Source organism: Vanessa cardui, chromosome 15 (genome assembly GCF_905220365.1).
Source record: "Vanessa cardui chromosome 15, ilVanCard2.1, whole genome shotgun sequence".
In the NCBI taxonomy this organism is placed as follows: Eukaryota; Metazoa; Arthropoda; class Insecta; order Lepidoptera; family Nymphalidae; genus Vanessa; species Vanessa cardui.
Window position 1 is genome coordinate 11560001 of NC_061137.1, and position 19770 is coordinate 11579770.

The 19770-nt window shown below is 32.8% G+C and overlaps 1 protein-coding gene, 7 non-coding genes and 1 pseudogene across 8 annotated transcripts in view; 5 read left to right on the forward strand and 4 right to left on the reverse strand.

Annotated features, from left to right (window-relative positions):
- LOC124535597 (symplekin) overlaps positions 1 to 97 on the forward strand; it is a 16159-nt gene extending 16062 nt beyond the window's left edge. Inside the window, exon 13 of the mRNA XM_047111859.1 lies at positions 1 to 97. This exon is cut by the window's left edge and continues 260 nt beyond it. The gene's annotated coding sequence lies outside the window, so the exon portion shown is untranslated.
- Positions 98 to 606: 509 nt separating this feature from the next.
- LOC124535966 lies at positions 607 to 709 on the reverse strand (annotated as a pseudogene).
- A 1233-nt stretch (positions 710 to 1942) lies between these two features.
- LOC124535963 lies at positions 1943 to 2135 on the forward strand. The gene has a single exon (XR_006966846.1). It is a non-coding gene; the product is annotated as a U2 spliceosomal RNA (small nuclear RNA).
- A 3208-nt stretch (positions 2136 to 5343) lies between these two features.
- LOC124535970 lies at positions 5344 to 5536 on the forward strand. The gene has a single exon (XR_006966852.1). It is a non-coding gene; the product is annotated as a U2 spliceosomal RNA (small nuclear RNA).
- A 1704-nt stretch (positions 5537 to 7240) lies between these two features.
- On the reverse strand, positions 7241 to 7433 carry LOC124535957. Its single transcript, XR_006966842.1, has one exon. It is a non-coding gene; the product is annotated as a U2 spliceosomal RNA (small nuclear RNA).
- Positions 7434 to 10032: 2599 nt separating this feature from the next.
- LOC124535961 lies at positions 10033 to 10149 on the reverse strand. Its single transcript, XR_006966844.1, has one exon. It is a non-coding gene; the product is annotated as a U5 spliceosomal RNA (small nuclear RNA).
- Positions 10150 to 10608: 459 nt separating this feature from the next.
- On the forward strand, positions 10609 to 10801 carry LOC124535952. The gene has a single exon (XR_006966837.1). It is a non-coding gene; the product is annotated as a U2 spliceosomal RNA (small nuclear RNA).
- Positions 10802 to 18860: 8059 nt separating this feature from the next.
- LOC124535968 lies at positions 18861 to 19053 on the reverse strand. Its single transcript, XR_006966850.1, has one exon. It is a non-coding gene; the product is annotated as a U2 spliceosomal RNA (small nuclear RNA).
- A 459-nt stretch (positions 19054 to 19512) lies between these two features.
- LOC124535962 lies at positions 19513 to 19629 on the forward strand. The gene has a single exon (XR_006966845.1). It is a non-coding gene; the product is annotated as a U5 spliceosomal RNA (small nuclear RNA).
- The last annotated feature ends 141 nt before the right edge of the window (positions 19630 to 19770 follow it).

Sequence of the window (19770 nt, forward strand, 5' to 3'; positions counted from 1 at the left end):
AACCTGAATTAAAATAAACTACTTGATGAATATTAATCTGTTAATATAAAACCGAATGTTACACAAAAATAAAATATTTTAAAATCGTCACAGATCATATTGTTATGTTTTATTTAAATATATATTTAAAATTTCCGTCTAAACGATTTAAATAATTAATTTAAGGATAGAGATAATGCAACCATAACCTATATATTCATAATACTAGAGCATTCTTGCCACCATTCCACGCGGTCAAGATTTATACAGTAACTAGTTTTAGTTCACATTTGTATATATATATTTAAGCATTTAGTGTTCTTAATTCTTATGTTAATAAAGATAAACTTCTATATATTGAATACTAGAGCTGAATATCGATAGTTCACTGCCGATACATAAAATAGATTGTCTATCACTAGTAATTAGCGATATAGAATCCATAGACTAGATTAGAATAATTAATTGATTCGATTTATGAAAAAGCAATAAAGAATACTAGCAATAATAAAAATTGTATGTTCTTGTAAAGATTTAGAACTTACATAATAATATACGACCGTCGATGTCTATTGTCCAGAGACAATTTAACAGAACTTGCTTTTGATAACTATATTTTATATATTAACATCACCCGAGAGTGAGGCTTCAAAAATAAGTTTGAGTGTTCCCCTCCACGGAAATCTTTAGTAAAAGGCGAAAGATTTATACGTTTTGAAGGGAAACCAGAGTAATGATGCTTGAACGAAGGAAACTATATAAAGTTCTGTGTTGCGATATTGCCAGCGCGATGCAGATATCTCTATTTTATCTAAACACCATCTAACGGCAGCGTTGGACAATAAATGTGTACTTAAAGAGCGCCATCTAGTGAGAGATATAGAAATTGGCACCATATTCATTTAAATAATAACTGTTATTTAGTATGGAAACATTTATCTATATATATCAAATAGTAGGCCATGATAGGACTGATTCGTCATTGTCGAAAGTAAGCTATTAAAGTTAGGGCCTTGAAATTAGGTGATTAAATCGTTTTATTGAGTAAACACCCAGTCAGAAAGGAATTTTAAAGATTCTAACCCTGAGGGGCCAGGCGCTAATGTAAGATATAATCTGTCGATCAGCACATTATTTTTATAAGTATGGACGTACATTCAAATACTGATTGTTATGTTAAAGGTAAATACCATCTATTTATATTACTATTTCCAACTATTTTTGGACCTATAAATCATAATTACCAAGTGTCAAAAATTGATCAATGTTATTGTCTTCAGTTTTAAGTCTAAATAATGCATGCAACAATGCACCAACAGTTAGCAGTGGAGTCTTCTTGCCTGGACTAGGCTGGATACGTGGTGCATGTTAGTCACCTCCTCCTCGTCCTGGCAACTGGACCGGCTTGAGCTTGCTCGTCAGCTATGGCTAAGACTGACACGATGGGTGCCACGAGAACGCTCCTGATTTTTCTCTGGTAAGCAGAGGGGATAGTGTGGCCTCGTTGGCTACAAGGGGGAGGGCTGGTTACGAGCATCCGAGGTGTTTTACATCCGTAGTCTGCAGCGGAGCAGCGGGCATGGCGACAGCACTTAACGCCGTGTTTCCTGTGGTAGACTCGGGGGAGTTCGTCTCATTTCTACTCGGAGGCAGTAAGGAAATATGCGCCCTAAACACGCTGCCATGTATTTAGCTGCCTTTGAATGCATAAATGCATTTCCGCCGTTGATCTCTAGAGCCGTGCCTTGGGAAATTACTCACTGGTAGCCTCAGTTACCGTGCCAATTGTTTTGGCCCGAAGGGTTAGGTCAGGGCTTAATTTGTCCAGAGAATGCCGTTATTAATTCGAACTAGTTTTGTTGTAATATCATAGATGGCGCTGTATCATTTCGTCACTAACCTGTATCGCGCTGGGAAGATTCTTTCGCGTCGAATGACCTCCCTTAATTGTGTTACGTACGGCATCGCTTCTCGGCCTTTTGGCTAAGATCAAAGTGTAGTATCTGTTCTTTTCAGCTTAATATCTGAAAGTTCCCGCACTGCGGGACCAGTATATTAAACTGATTTTTGTAAATTGACGGGATATTCGGGGCTCGCTCCACTCCCGTCACGGGTCGGCCCGGCATTGCAGTGCCGCCGGGAACGGCCCACATATTAAAATTAGAATTCTATTTAGATGTCTGATGTGGTCATGAGGGATTATGAGAATAGTTAAGGAAGTCGTCAGGCATTAAATCCGCTGGCACATTACGTAACACTCTTTAAAATTGCTGTAGTGTTGAACATCGATAGTCCACTATCGATAGATAATCGATATTCTATCGATATAATTGCCACGAGTCATTACTATCGATCAAAGACATTTCAAATATATAGACCAAAACTATCGATACTATCAATACTATCGTAATTGTTTTGGTACGAATTTGCTAGATAGTGAGGCGGGATATGACGCCCGTCTCCCACGAGTACATCGCGCCTTTCGGAGGCCCATGCGTCATGAAAACATACGTAAGCAATTCCGTGATACTTCCCCTGAAGAGGCGGAGTGGGTATCGCTGATTTATTAGAGAGTATTACGGTGCGTGGAGGAAACGCGTAAGACCGTTTTTCCAGCGAGAAAAAAGTAATTAGTATGAACACTAACATCTAACTAAATGTTTTTTTAGGATAAGACCAAAATGCCTCTACATCAGCCTCGTGCAACGCTTGTACTACTGCCGCCACCATCAACACAAATAATAGTGCTCCATGGCTGTTTAAAGACCGATATGTGTTGCATTTTACAATACTTATTGATTTTTTTCTTCTGATAAAACTATATTTTAGTTTTAAAAAAATCATGTATCATCATGATGACAAATTTAGGCATTTACTCAGATAACTTCGTAATTATTTTATAATTTAATATATTGTTCTATTTGAGAATTATTTTAGTGTACCTATATTTCAAGTAGCAATTTAACTGTTATTTTTGATTTAAACTTTAAGTCGATTCATTAATTCATTAAATATGTATGTCGCTATTACACAACATTTAATTCTTATAACTATTTTATTTATTTAACACTAAAAATATAAAATAAAAGACACAAAACAAAATATTGTTTACTATTCAAAGTGTTCCATAGATATTCACTTTTGCATGAATTCATTCTATTTAAAGACAAGAGTCGAATATCTGTTGACTATATTCTATTGACATATTTAAATTTTAGTAGCGACTAGCGGGAAACTTAACGTACGTAATTTATAATTTGTTTGTTATGAAAAAGCTTGTTGTTTTAAAAAAAAGTTATTGAGTATAGTTTTGTACCATCAAATATAAATTATTAATTAATCTTCGTAGTTGTTTTTACGTGTGTGTACTTAGAAAATCTTAAAATATTTAATTAATAAGTGCTTAGGTATAATATCAGTGCAAAACAGTGTATTATCTTTTGTTTTTCAAGAGTTAAACTAATAATATAGTTTGAATTCGTTAATAATTTATGTAGTTTTTTGATTTTCGACGACAGAATATATTTAATTGGGTAAAAGGTACGTATTTTATGTTGTTTCAGGCCTTTTTTCTAAAACTTATTTGGTTTGTAAAATTCGTTGTTTGAAATATTTGTTTAATGTTTAATGTCCCTTATTTTCGTATCATATCGTGAAAATAATTGAAACGTATTAAATAATTGCTAAAGCGTAATGAACTAATTGCTGATACTATGTTGCATAATTTCGGTATACCTATTGTTTCATATATTTTCATCTTAAAATTATTTAATGAGTCTTCAAGTCTGGCGAGACTTATAACAGAGAATAATTATTGGTTTTATAGGTGTTTGTATAATTGTATCGTTTATATAAATTAATCATGTATTAAAAAAATATATAGGAATAAAAAAATTGTTCGAAAGTAGTAGTATTGTCTTTATCTTAATGTAATTTTCTTAAGATATGTATGACAAATGACAATACTACGGGGGCTTTGTTAATGTAGAGTTCTTGCCGGACTCTGCAGTGATAATTATTGAAATAAGGTTATCAACATTATTTAAAGGCATTGAATATTTATTTAAATATACCCAGAACCTTGATAGAAACCAATTTATGAAATAAGTAGTTATTTAGGCAATTTTTTTTAAAGTATGGTTTTAACAATAACTTAGAAACACAAAAATCAATAAATTAATATATTCTTTACAACTAATACTATAAATTCTAACACCTGTAAAAATTCTTGTATGCCTTACACATAAACAAATACTAGCCAGGTTATATTTTAAATTTAATAATTTAAAAAAATATATAGAATATTATAATCTATAAAATATCATAAGAAACTAATGCCAGTATGACCTTTTCTTAATCTCATTAACTATTTTTTAAGTTTTCTATAAAACAAAATACAACTATTTATTTAATTTCATTTATTAAAACTTTTTTGCAATGCAATTAACTAAATAATTTAAACCAGCCCAGTATAGAAGAAATTATATGAATTCATATTTTTTATAATGTAAACTGCTTTCATGATAGTCATTCAAATATAATTTAAGCTAGTTAGCTGGTATTATCTCTTAACAGTGATGAGAGAAACACTTTGCCATTAAATTTTAAGAATAATTGTCAATCCTCTTATGCTGAATAAACTATTTCCTTTTTAAAGTTTATTCTTAAGTAGTTCAACCCCTATATTATACATCAATTGTTGTCTTTTGTTACCCAACTACACAGAGTTAGTAATTCCTTTGTGTTTGTGAGAGAAAGGATATGCTTTCCTATTATAAAACTTTAAAAAATTATTTGTATGTTTGTGTGCTGAGGGTCATACTATTAATGATTTTTAGGAATAAATTATTACTGTAATATTTGATGCAATTATCCCACTGAGTTTCTTTCACCGGCTCTTCTCAGGTCTAGGGGTTGCATTCCAAACCAGTGGTAGAATTTTGACAATCATGTTACTATTACAAACAATATTTTACTATTACAAAATTTCATAAAGCTCAATGAAGCTTAGTCACCCTTCAAACCAGAACACAGCAAGAAGTAAATATAACTGTTTGATAAAGATAAATATCCACAACACAGCTGCAGCATAGTTCCTTATAATATTTATGTATATGTCTTTTATGGATATATACTTTTAAGAATACAATGTTTATTCTTTATTTTATTACATTTATCATATATTAAAACAAAAATGTTTCTGAGATACTGCATTTTTAAAAGATTTTTGTCTGTCTTGAATGAAAAAACTCGAAGGCTAGTTTTTTTTCATAGATGGCGCTGTATCATTTCGTCACTATCCTACATCGCGCTGTCTAGATTCTCTCGCGTCGAATGACCTCCCTCAGTTGTGTTAGGTACGGCATCGCTTCTCGGCCTTTTGGCTAAGATCAAAGTGTAGTATCTGTTCTTTTCAGCTTAATATCTGAAAGTTCCCGCACTGCGGGACCAGTATATTAAACTGATTTTTGTAAATCGACGGGATGTTCGGGGCTCGCTCCACTCCCGTCACGGGTCGGCCCGGCATTGCAGTGCCGCCGGGAACGGCCCACATAAATAGACTGTATCAGAATCAAATTCCTTTTGGAAACAACTGTATATGAATTAATCCTTAGGACTACCAGAAAAACCGCTGTGTTGCTGACCTATACATTAGTTAGAGCAAAATATACACTGATGGTCTTATAAGCTACAAAGTTCAAGGTTATATTCGAATTAATACTTTTTATTTCTTACCATCATATTTAATTAAACTATTCGCAAGCGGAGACTGTCCAATAATCATAAAACTAGAAACAAAATTTAGAAATAGAATATCAGGAAATGGCAGAATTACAGCCGGGAAAATAAAATATATGCATAGTCTTAAATTTGTGTGTTATTAGGATAAAGTTTGAATTATTTTTTGGTTTCTTTTCATTTTAATTTTTTTTACCTATAAAATTGATTATTAGTCATTTAAACTCAACAACATTTTCGTAACCACTTGAATACTACCACTACCACCATATGAATACTTGGTCTAAACAAGCCGCTCCATTTGAAGCATTGGTGCGGCAAGGCTTGGATAAACGAACGATTACAATAAATTTAAATTGAAATCAGTGTGCGGTTTCTAGAGTATACCGAAGGTTTGTAGAGATCGGTTCTTACAAGAGGGGACTCGGTACCGGCAAAACTTGAGCAACCACCTGTCGCACTATTAGTTTAATGTTTCAACTCCCCTACGAAATCGTTTCCTCACGTAAAGAAACATCAAAACAGAGTTGAATGAAGTTTGTGGAGTAAACGCGAGTGCACGAATAATAAGAATGAGGCTTAAGACACGGCCCACGTAATAAATCATTGTAATTCTGCTATATCGGCTTTGTAAATTATGAAGTCAGCTACTAGACGCGTGTGTCGAGAGACACCGGGTTAAGTTTCTCAATCCCCACGACAATTTTTGACACTGAGAACGTAAATACAAAGGACAACGGGTTGAGAGGTATGCCATAGCTATTTTTAACTTAGTTTATTAATAAATTTTAAGTTTGTACCAAAATAATTGATGAATAGGTTACTTAATACAAGATATACTACTATTTAAAGATGAAAATTTTGTATTTTTGTGATACATTGGAAAGTTACGTTTACCCTGAGTAACACAGGTTTATATTTATTGCGAAAAATGATGAGGGATACTTACAAAAACATTTAAAAGACATTAGAAATCTAAAAATATTAATAATTTGTCAGTAAATATGTTACTTAAAGTAGAAATATAAAAAATGTCCACCCATGCGAAGCTGGGACTGGCCTCTAGTAAAATTTAAAAAAAAAACGAGGACTTAGTATTTATTAATTTCTAGGCAGCATATGTAAAGCTTGTACTTTGCACACATAATCTGTAATTAAAATGATGGAAAAGAGAAACTACTAAATTTCTTGTTGGTTCTTCTCGATAGTTGAACCTACTTTCCGAACCGGTGTTAGCTTTACATATAATAGAACACTGTTTCATGACCATTTATAAGTGCTTTTATCGGTCTGTTCGAATATGTGTTGTTTTTTGTAGTTAAAATTCTATACTATTGATATTTTAATTAGTGAGTAAGTAACTAATAACTGACTTAGACCGGCATGCACAGAGGCAAACCTCTCAATCCGTAATCGTAAATTTTGTATATATGATGTCTGTGGTATAGAAAAAATCTTGGGGAATGTTTAATGACACACGCGAGTTGCTTATCTGTAAGACATCTGATTCAATCACAAGTTTTTAATGTGGGCCGTTCCCGGCGGCACTGCAATGCCGGGCCGACTCGTGACGGGAGTGGAGCGAGCCCCGAACATCCCGTCGATTTACAAAAATCAGTTTAATATACTGGTCCCGCAGTGCGGGAACTTTCAGATATTAAGCTGAAAAGAACAGATACTACACTTTGATCTTAGCCAAAAGGCCGAGAAGCGATGCCTAACGTAACACGACTGAGGGACGTCATTCGACGCGAGAGAATCTAGACAGCGCGATGTAGGATAGTGACGAAATGATACAGCGCCATCTACGAAACAAAAACTAGACTTCGAATTACTTCTTTCAAGATAGACAAAAATCTTTTAAAAATAAAATGCAGTATGACAGAAACATTTTTGTTTTTATATCTAAATGTGACAAAATGAATAAAAAACATAGTATTCTTAAAAATATTCATCCATAATAGAAATATATATATATACATACATATCATGTATATATAAGGAACTCTGTTGTCGCCGTGTTGCGGTCCGATATGTTTAAGCAAAATATATGTACACTGACGGATACGTAAACAGTATTAAAGTTCAGGATTACGTTCTAATCAATGCAACTGATGAGTACGTAAGCCTTTTAGATTAAACTAAATGTATCTCGAGACTTTCCAATTATCATAAAAAGGATACAATTACAGGCGCGAAAACAATATTTATTTATAGTTTTTTTTTTTTCGATACCTTGCAACATGATATTTTAATAAAAAAACTGGATAATACTGGAGTTAGGGGGCCATTACTTAAATGGTGTGAGAATTATCTTAATAATAGGTCTTATAAAGTCAAGATAGGGTCATCGTATAGTGAGAGTGTATGTGTTAGTGAGGGAACGGCTCAAGGATCTGTGTTAGGCCCCTTGCATTATCTTGCCTATATAAATGATATAAGCCATATAGTACAAAAATGTGAAATTTACCAATTTTCTGACGATACTTGCCTTATATCATCTAATAAACATATAAACGTTGCTGAATCTGAAATTCAGCTTTTGAAAGAATTTGCATGTGGTCACACGATAATGGACTTATTCTAAATGCAGAAAAAACTAGCCTAATGCATGTCCGTTCTAGTCATAATATCACAGATATAATACCTCGGGTCATTGCCCACGATCATCACTGTTTACACACTCAATGTAATGGCACTAAATGCTATTGTCCACCTCTAAAATTAGTTGAAGAACAAAAATATCTTGGTCTAATTGTAGATAATCGTTTTAACTGGAGTAAGCACGTTGATAAGGTATGCGATCAGTTACGTGTTTTTATGGCAAAACTATACATAATAAAGCATAAGGTACCCTTCCCCATATTACTCATGATGTATAGGACCCTAGCAGAGAGTATCATATCCTAGACCGAATATTTAAAATACAGCAAAGAATATTAAAAAATATAGTACCCCAAAAAATTCAAATTAAAATAAAAAACAAAATTTCTCTTTTCAAATATTGTAAAGTCTTACCAGTGTATGATCTAATTAAACTCGTTATACTCTCCAACAATTATTTTAATAATGAACTAAAAAATCCTTATATTCATAATATGACTAACAGAAATATAACCAATAAAAACTTAACCTTTCCAAGAACCAAAAATCTATACGGGAAAAAATCTCTTAACTATGTCCTACCTATGTTTATAAATGAGTTACCAAAAAATATTAGAGAAAAAATTACAGAAAATAATAACAAAAATGTCCTAAAAAAATATTTTTATCAAAAATTATAATATACTATATATGTATATATATATATATGTATATGTGTGTATGTATATGTATGTGTATATGGTATGTATATAAATAAAAAAATAGATATAATTAAATTAGACATTTGGGAACAGTCTGTATTGTTTAGTTTTAATAAATAGTATATGCGAATACTTTTCTTAGCCAATACAAACCAGAAAATGGTTTAATGGCTTGTAAAATATATTAATGTGTATGTTTTATTATAAAAAGAAATAAATAAATAAAAAATAAAAGTGTTATGAAAATAAATAGTCCATTGAAATGTTACAATTTTGACGGCCTGTCTGAACATTTCTTAAAAGATGCAATTTTAATTTTTGGAACATGTAGTCAATACAAGTTTAACCCCAAGTTTATGGGGTTGCCGCACTTGTCCCCCGGCCGTCATCTTGAAAAAAGTGGTGAAAACACGTTTTTTGCGATCTCCGAAACTATCAATCTTGCAAAAATTTGTAAGGACATATTTTCTAGCAAATTTCTTTGCGAACAATTGTGTCTATGTGATTTTTTGCCATAAATCCAAAATTTAAAAGCTATAAAAATGTGAAAATTTTCCTTTTACAATAATTTTTTTGTTGATTTTACCAAAAATATATGTCAGACCAATTTTTTAGAGAATCTAAAAGGTTTTATAACGCTATGACAACTTGGTCCAAACAATATGTTTATCTTAATGTTTTTATATTGAAAACATATTTTAGAAAAACATAATTCAACCTCGTCAATTCCACTTATTTATTACTTTTATCGTCGTCTGTAAGTTTTTAATAAAACAACCTAAACCAATGGTTAATTAATCGGTTTAGTTTAAGAAAAATGAATGCTCTTTTCCAGCTTACAACCACTTTTAATATGGATACCAATCAAACCATAGAAATAGATGTTGTTTGTTCAAAGATAATTGTTGATCTAATTACATTTTTATATACAATACTAATCTGTGAGATCATTTTATGACGTGCATTGACCCATAAAAGTAATACCCGTTATTTCTGATTAACTTAATTAACCTCACCCGAAAGTGAGGCTTCAAAAATAAGTTTAGACTCATTTGAGTGTTCCCCTCCACGGAAATCTTTAGTAAAAGGCGAAAGATTTATACGTTTTGAAGGGAAACCAGAGTAATGATGCTCGAACGAAGGAAACTATATAAAGTGCTGTGTTGCGATATTGCCAGCGCGATGCAGAAAACTAAGTTTTTACACGAACGCCATCTAATGAAATCTTTAGACAGCAACACTGTGGGAATATAGTAGTAATGAATGACCGCCATCTAGTGATGGATATAGGAACAGTTTAATTAAACAATTACAAAATATAAAGCTGCATTTTTTCCGTAACAAAATGCTATACAGTAAATATATAGCTCTATTTACAAGTTTCTGTAGAGTAGGAAACAATAACTATGAGTTCTAATATAACGATACCAAGATTTGGTTTGTGTTAGTGTTCCACGGTAAAAATAATACATAAAGCTACGTCGTAATTTCATAGATGGCGCTGTATCATTTCGTCACTATCCTACATCGCGCTGGCGAGATTTTCTCGCGTCGAATGACCTCCCTCAGTTGTGTTAGGTTCGGCATCGCTTCTCGGCCTTTTGGCTAAGATCAAAGTGTAGTATCTGTTCTTTTCAGCTTAATATCTGAAAGTTCCCGCACTGCGGGACCAGTATATTAAACTGATTTTTGTAAATCGACGGGATGTTCGGGGCTCGCTCCACTCCCGTCACGGGTCGGCCCGGCATTGCAGTGCCGCCGGGAACGGCCCACATAAAAATCATAATAAGGGGAGGATGAAATAACTAAAAAGTTTCTATACTCCAGCCACATTCGATCTAGAATTTTAGTAAACAAACCATGTGTCATCATAATTAGGGTTGATACACTCTTAATAAAAAATAATTATTATTATAATTACAACTATATTCATTATAACACAATTTCCTGTTTAAACACAAAAACTTTAATTTAATACAGAATTCAAAAATTGTATTTAGCCGGTCAATACATAATTTAAATGAAAATTAGCTTAAAATAAAAGTTTAAATTTTTTTAAATACCACTATAATATTACTACAAAACTAACAACCCTATATTTTAATACTGACGTAAAGAAATAGCAGGTTTGTAACATTTGAAGTGTTTTTTAAGCAATTGCAGATATAGAAAGGTATATAATAGCGATAAAGGCTCTTCGTAATTGGTGGTGTATATTTTTAGTCGTATTATAATGGCAGTATAACCACAACAGGTTAAGAATGTTAACATTATACACAACGTTTCATTACACATAGGTTAAAAAAAGACATCTTGTTTTGGCTAGTATAAATATAGCACTAAAATCACTGTTTCAAATTAATCTTAATGAGTCCTGTCGTTTGGGAGGCGATAGATAAAGTTAATAAAGCGAATTATATAACGACGAGGTAATTTCTGATATCATTTTAAAATTGGAGGTATTATTTTTGAGATCTACATTATTCCAGATGATCATAAGTATTATAATTATAACCAAGAATGCGCTTAGTCCTTTGTCTTAAATATTTTATTATTAATCATCAAATTTAATTTTTATTAACATCAAAAATAATTGTTGTACATATTTTTAAAAATGTTTTGAGCATCTGCCTGACGTTGGTTGCTAAGCAACGCTTTGTTATTAAATATTCCACATCGAATTTGGCTGGAGTATAGTTCATCTAGTCTACCTATACTGTCTTTGAACGTGTGTGTCGAGACATACAGCTTTACCTTAAGTATATTTCTCTGTAACACTGACAGTGTGTGTATACAAAGTTTTACGACGACGGATTGAGAAATATGCCTTAGTGCAACCAGTCTGTATTAATATTAAAACAACCATTCTGTCATAATCAAGACTTTCAACTTTCATTTGAATCGCCATGAAACAGTGTTTATTAAATATAAAGTTACCACCGGTTCGGAAAGTAGATCTATCGAAAAAAATCGGCAAGATTTTTTTAATTAGCAGAACTTAGTTTCCTAACTCAAGTCTTCATTAGGAATCCTGTCCTAATAGAATAAATATCTAAGTGGTTTTATATAAATCACCATTTATGTTTTGTATGTATATCAGCAACAAAAACATATGTTGAAACATTTTTTGTAAACATATTTTTAACATTACCTTTGGAAACACAAAATGCCTAGCTTCCGAATTATCGTTCTCAAATGGAATTATTAATGTGATAACTGTGCCTTCAGACTATTCCTATCACGTATCTCATTACGACACGGCGTTCACACCCCACAGATACAAGAAAATCAACTCAATTATTAATTATTTATAATCAAGGACTTTTATATATTTTTAGTATGTAAGCTGCTTACATAATAGTCTTTCAAACATAATTTTAATTATTTCATGTTTTAACTGTTTGCTGCTTTACGATACTTTCTTCCTTCATCTGCAAGGATAATTATTCTTTTATAATAAAAGATACAATTTAGCATTACATTGGTAAGATAAACTCAAAAGATTCTTGTTTAGTTTAACAAAGAAATTTTGAGATTGGCTAAATAAAATATTTATTTTTGAAATTAAAATCCCTCTGTATCATATATCCTGTTTAAATAAAATGTGTCCTATTCATGTTTGTATTTTTTGTACCCCCGTTATCCAGCTACACTAGATTAGTAATTATTTTATTTTTGTAAACTTAGAAGAAAATTGTTGAAAAGTTTTGTTAGCAAAGGCTCATAATATTAACGACTTCATAGAATTATGATGGCATCGAGGCTCCAGGCCTTTTAAGAAATATCTTTATTAACATTAGAATTAACAACATTAAATGCTTAAATATATATATACAAATATGAACTAAAACTATATAGTTACTGTATAAATCTTGACCGCGTGGAATGGTGGCAAGAATGCTAGCAGCATTTCCCCGTTGAATCGAATTTTTAAGAAATGAATAATAATCATCGATGTAATTACGAATCTTTAACACAAAAAAATATATATCCCGCTTAGTTTCTTTATTTATTTATTTATTTATTTATTAGGTTTGCTAGCAGTTGTTACATTTTAATGATACAATTTATTAATTTACATACTAATTACTTTCTAAATGTACAACTATATTAAAGCAAACACGACATGTACGATTAATATATACATCCTGTTTAAGTGGTTCTAATTTGATAAAAATGTAAAAAATGATCACATGGTAGGAAAAATTAAAATTATTACAATTACAACTATTAAAATAAAGTTAAAACGATTTTTTACAATTTAAAATTTAAAATAAATTGGTTATTTAGATTACAATATCATCAATTTAATAATGGGTTAACAGTATTCAACAATCAATCTCAAATAAAATACAACAATAAAAATTTATAATATCTTAAAATTAAATTATATTATGGCATGCATTGATAACGAAAACAATTAAAATAATTTATCATTCAATCATAATAATATTGTTCCATAAATCAAATAAAAAAAAAAAAAATAGATTATTATAACGTAAAATTTTGCATAAATTAAAAATTTGAAATTTGGACATCAATAAAATATTAGACGCTTTTAATTCTGTCTATGACTAGGTATCGGAACTTTGGGAGGCTTACAATGTTTAAATCTATTGAATCGCTGAAGTCATTGAGCAATTTGGACATTCGAGCAACTGCTGAGTGATTACCAAAAACGGTTTTCCGCCGTGGTGCGGAGAGAGGTTTTACTGGGTTACGAGGGTATCTGGATGGTGCTCTAAAGTTAAATTTGGATAGTAAATGGGGACAGTCAAGTTTGTTTCTAAAGATTTTATATAAGAATATTAGGTCTAATAAAGTTCTTCTGTTTTCTAAGGTCATCATGTTAAAATATTCGATTCTCTTTGCGTAAGACGAAATTTGTTTAGCAATACCCTCCGTGTATGCTAAGTGCCATAAGAAACGCCTCTGTATACGTTCTAGCCTCAGCTGATGGGTGGCATAATGTGGTCGCCAGACCATACTGCAGTATTCCAAATTGCTACGTACAAGGCTGTTATACAAAATAATTTTGGTCTTTACTTGTTTGAAAATCCTGCCATTCCTTAAAACAAAGCCAAGCATTTTTGTACTTTTATCAACGACATGATCAATGTGCAGGATATACGTTAATTTCTGATCTAAAAAAATGCCAAGATCCTTAATATGGGTTACTTCCGTTAGTCTCTCGTGTTGAAGGTAATATTGTGTCGGCAAAATGTTGTGTTTGCGTGTAAATTTTATGTGCGAACATTTTTTTATATTAAGTGACATGCCATTAGTCTTAACCCATTCGACTATTCGATTAAAGTCCATTTGTAAGAGGACTGAGTCGTCAAGCGAATGAATAATTTTTGAGAACTTCAGGTCATCAGCATATAGGGACGGTATGGAGTATTTAAAACACGTTACGATGTCATTAATAAAGATATTAAATAGTATTGGCCCTAAATGGGAGCCTTGGGGTACGCCTGTTGCTATCATGTGTTTGTTTGATGTGTAACCATTAACTGCAACGCAAAAACTTCGGTCACTTAGGTATGAAGAGAACCATTGCAGCGATATTCCAGAAAAACCATAAAGCTCTAGTTTCTGTAGTAGAATACAGTGAGGTACTTTATCAAATGCCTTCTGGAAATCTGTGTAAATAGCATCGACCTGTTGTTGAGAATCAATAGCTTCACTTAGATATTCAGTGAAGTTCACTAAGTTCGTACTACAAGACCTGCCCGTAACGAATCCATGCTGATACTCTGAAATGAAACGTTTCATATACACTTTTATATAAGGACATACTAAGGATTCAAAAATCTTGGCGAACGTGGATAACATAGATATTGGTCTATAATTTTGCACTAAGTTATCTTTGCCATCTTTATGGATAGGTACAATCCTAGCTTTTTTCCATGAAGTAGGAAATATTCCAGTTCGCAAAGAAGTGTTAATAATTATGTACAGCGGAAGGGCCAAGCTGGAAGCACAGTTCCTAATCAGGATAGGCGGTATGTTGTCAGGGCCAGAACCTTTTGAGATGTCTAAGCTAGCTAGTTTATTAGAAATCGTTTCAAGGGTGATTTCTGGAAATATGAAGTTGTCGCTGATACCTGTCATTGGAAGAAGATGTTTTGAGATATATTCTTGGGTTAGACGTGTGACATTTTTCGTCGGCTTGTATAGTGTGCTAAAATAACTAGAAAATAAGTTGCAAATTTCTTCTCCAACACTAGTTGTGATCGTGCCGTCACTCATTGATGAAGGGTAAGAACTTCTATTGTTTCTCTTACTTTTAAGGAAAGACCAAAACATTTTAGGGTTTTTGTGGATCTGAATCTCAATGTTATTATTATGGTTATTATATGCGTCTTGAGATAATTTTCTACAGCGTTTACTGATTAACTTGAGTGATAGATCATCCATTGGGTTCTTATATTTTTTTACGCGTTCTAATAATTTGTGTTTTTCTTTAAGTCTCTTTTTTAAACTGTGACTAATCCAGTTGGGATAACTATCTTTTTTAACATTTTTTAGTGGGACAAATTTAGAAATTAAGTTTTGTAAAGTATCGTATAGAAGGCATACCATTTCATTGACGTCAGAACAGGCCTCCAGTACCTTATACCAATCTAATTCATCTAATGATTTAATGATAGAGTCAAAATCAGCTTTAAAGAAGCAATATTTTTTTGACGTGTTACTTTTTAGTGTATTATATTCAATACTAGGGATGCGAATTTCTAAGGGAGGATGCAGCGAATCAATATTGCAAACAAAATTATTAGACAGTTCCACGTAGCACTTAGGAAAGTTAGAGAGTACAAGGTCTAAGATTTTATTTTTATTATTAATGATGGTATTAAATTGCTGTAAACCATTTTCTGATACAAAATCTAATAATAACTGCGCAGCAGGAGGATAGGGCTTAAATAACGAATTTTGAAACATATTCCAGTCAATACAACTCAAATTAAAGTCACCCACAATACAAGTGTACATGTCATGTTGCTCGGCTACGCGATTACAATTATTAAAAAAGTGCTCAAGAATCGGTTTTTTAACGGGTGGTGGAAGGTACACAGCGCATAAGACTAATGATTTGACGCCTTTGAAGTTTGGAATTTTTAAAGTGATCCAAATATCCTCAATATCGCTTTCCCATTCATATTTTCTACAGGATATTAGATTTTTATTAATACCGATAAGAACTCCTCCACCATCCGTTTTATTGCTGAGTTTGCAAGAGCTTCTGTCTCTTCTGTAAACATTATATCTGTTATCAAACAACTCACTGTTTAATATTGAGCAGTTTAACCACGTTTCAGTCAATACAATTATGTCGAAATTATTAACAGAAATATTACGGTATACTTCGTGGGTCTTAGTTTTTAAGCCACGAACATTCTGGTAAAATATATTCAAAGCTGAGAATTTTAACAATATAATACCAAAATCATGACAACACTTTTAAAAAATTACCGACATTACTTTAACGTATCCAAAAACTCCATGTCCTTAACTATTTTGAAATCTGAACTGTCATTTTTCCGAACAAAGATACGCCCGTTCCTTATCCATACGTATCTATAGCCCTTTTCCTTTGCCTTGATTCTTGTGGCCGCATGTAGAGCTTTGTTTGCAGGCGATAAATGTTCCATAACATAAATAGGTTTCTTGATTCCCCCGATACCTAAATGCGATGTGTTCAATTTGTCATTTGGGTGCGTTTTGTTAAATTTGATAACAGATGCTAGGAAGCTGTCTCGAATATTCATTGAGCTAAACTGAACTACAATAGATCGTGGCCGCGGACTTTGGCGATTAACTTTAGCTACTCTAGAACAACTTAATATTTTATCTACGGACATTTCTGATCCAATAATATTGCCCAATTGTTTAATAACTGTATTTAAATTTTCGTTTCTGATTTCTGGAACACATTGAATCTCTAAGTTTCTTTCCCTGGCCCGCTGTTCGAGATCGTTAATACGGGTGGTTAAATTAGATAAATTTGTTTGTGCTTTTAAATTCTCGTCCTTCAATTCTTTAATTAAAATTATATTCGATTTATGTTCTTTAATAAAATCATCATATTGGCTATTTATAAAGTTGATTGACGTTTTCATTTCACCGAGTTCGTCTTTGATTAGCTTGAGCTCGTCATTCAAAATAGACTTCAGAGATAATTTCAACTGAGTAAGCATAACATTCATTTCGTCTTTGACAATTTCTTTAAGCATATCGCGGTATTCGCCATGGGATAAGACACTGTTAAGTTCCGATGCAGGTGGAGAGGAGAGAGCCATTCTCTTTGTAGATCTTTTAGTGATGTTGGCATTATCGGGTACTCCTGTATTGATCGTTTTCGTGTGAACTGGTGTATCCTCGTTATTGCCTTTTGATCGCTTAGGCGTACATGTTGGGCAGTTCCATTCAGATATAGCCTTGTCTGATATCTGTGAATAACCAGTAGCTTGCAAGCAATTTGTGTGATAGGCGTTCTTACAACGTACACAACACAAATACGATTCACCGTCTTTATGGTCTTTGCAACAATTCCAATTTAGCTTCGGCATTTTATAATGTTAAAATCAAGAATAATAAAGAAAAAGTTACAGCCTCCTCGAGGATTGAACCTAGGACCACCGGCGCGTAAGTCTACGCCGGCAACCGCGAGGCCAATCGATTGTTACTTGCAAAGGTGAAAAAGGCGAACACTCTATACTCGCGCTCTTCGTCAGCTACTCGTGAGTGCAGAGGTTAATGACCGCGGTGCATGACCATGCAGAATGAACCAGTAAACTGTACACATTAAACGTATTCAACAAAAAGTATCACTGATTTATAATAACAAAATGAGTGTCACATACGCACTTTTTTCAAATTATTCAATTGTCTTTCGTAGGAACTACAACACAATGTACTAATTATCTAAATTCCGGTGATTTATTCAATATTAAACGTATTATTAATTGGGAGACACAGGATGTATGACCGACGACTTACGGCGCTAGCCGTGAACTGTGTATTTTTATTAATGTTCTTTCACCGGGTATTCTCAGGTCTGAGTAATACTAATTTTTTTTGTGCTTTATATGCAAATGATAAAGACCTTATTTTAATTATCCTTCTTAGATTTACCTTAAAGATTATAAAAGTAGGTTTTAATAACATTATTATTGATAAATACCAATAAATGTCAGTATATGTATTTAAGCTATGAGAGATCATAGGACATAACCCTTAGCACTATAAGACATATTAACCATTGTTTACACCGCTGTTGTAGTACTGACCTTAAGAACTAATACAACTAACTACATGCACACGAGATATAACATCTGATATGTGCCTGAAGTTACATTACCTTATACACCCTTCAAACCGGAACACAACAATCAATTAAACACAGCTGTTTGACGGTATAATAAAGCATAGTTAAAAGAAGGTATACTAAAGAAAAAAACGGCTGGGACTTTGTATATTTTGATTTCTTAACATGATATAACCTAAATTGTACTTTCCTGACCTAATTTGTAATTAAAGTTGTGTAAAAGTAATTACTGATCCCTAGCCGGTCCGTCTATTATAATCTACTTTCCAAACCGGTAGTAGGTTCAGATTTAATTCAACACTGCAAAATGAGAATGCTATTATGAGCTTAATTGAATAATTTCAATTTTGATTCGAATATTTAACTAGTGGGTTGACACAAACCGACTTAAACGCCATATTCTCGCCCGTCCTCTTGAAGCTTTGTGTTTACGGTGTCAACGACTTTTATCAGATGGTTATCAGCTGACTAGATAGATATGAAGAGGTAGGAGTTTTATCATGTGAATTATGTGGGCCGTTCCCGGCGGCACTGCAATGCCGGGCCGACCCGTGACGGGAGTGGAGCGAGCCCCGAACATCCCGTCGATTTACAAAAATCAGTTTAATATACTGGTCCCGCAGTGCGGGAACTTTCAGATATTAAGCTGAAAAGAACAGATACTACACTTTGATCTTAGCCAAAAGGCCGAGAAGCGATGCCGAACCTAACACAACTGAGGGAGGTCATTCGACGCGAGAAAATCTCGCCAGCGCGATGTAGGATAGTGACGAAATGATACAGCGCCATCTATGAAATTACGACGTAGCTTTATGTATTATTTTTACCGTGGAACACTAACACAAACCAAATCTTGGTATCGTTATATTAGAACTCATAGTTATTGTTTCCTACTCTACAGAAACTTGTAAATAGAGCTATATATTTACTGTATAGCATTTTGTTACGGAAAAAATGCAGCTTTATATTTTGTAATTGTTTAATTAAACTGTTCCTATATCCATCACTAGATGGCGGTCATTCATTACTACTATATTCCCACAGTGTTGCTGTCTAAAGATTTCATTAGATGGCGTTCGTGTAAAAACTTAGTTTTCTGCATCGCGCTGGCAATATCGCAACACAGCACTTTATATAGTTTCCTTCGTTCGAGCATCATTACTCTGGTTTCCCTTCAAAACGTATAAATCTTTCGCCTTTTACTAAAGATTTCCGTGGAGGGGAACACTCAAATGAGTCTAAACTTATTTTTGAAGCCTCACTTTCGGGTGAGGTTAATTAAGTTAATCAGAAATAACGGGTATTACTTTTATGGGTCAATGCACGTCATAAAATGATCTCACAGATTAGTATTGTATATAAAAATGTAATTAGATCAACAATTATCTTTGAACAAACAACATCTATTTCTATGGT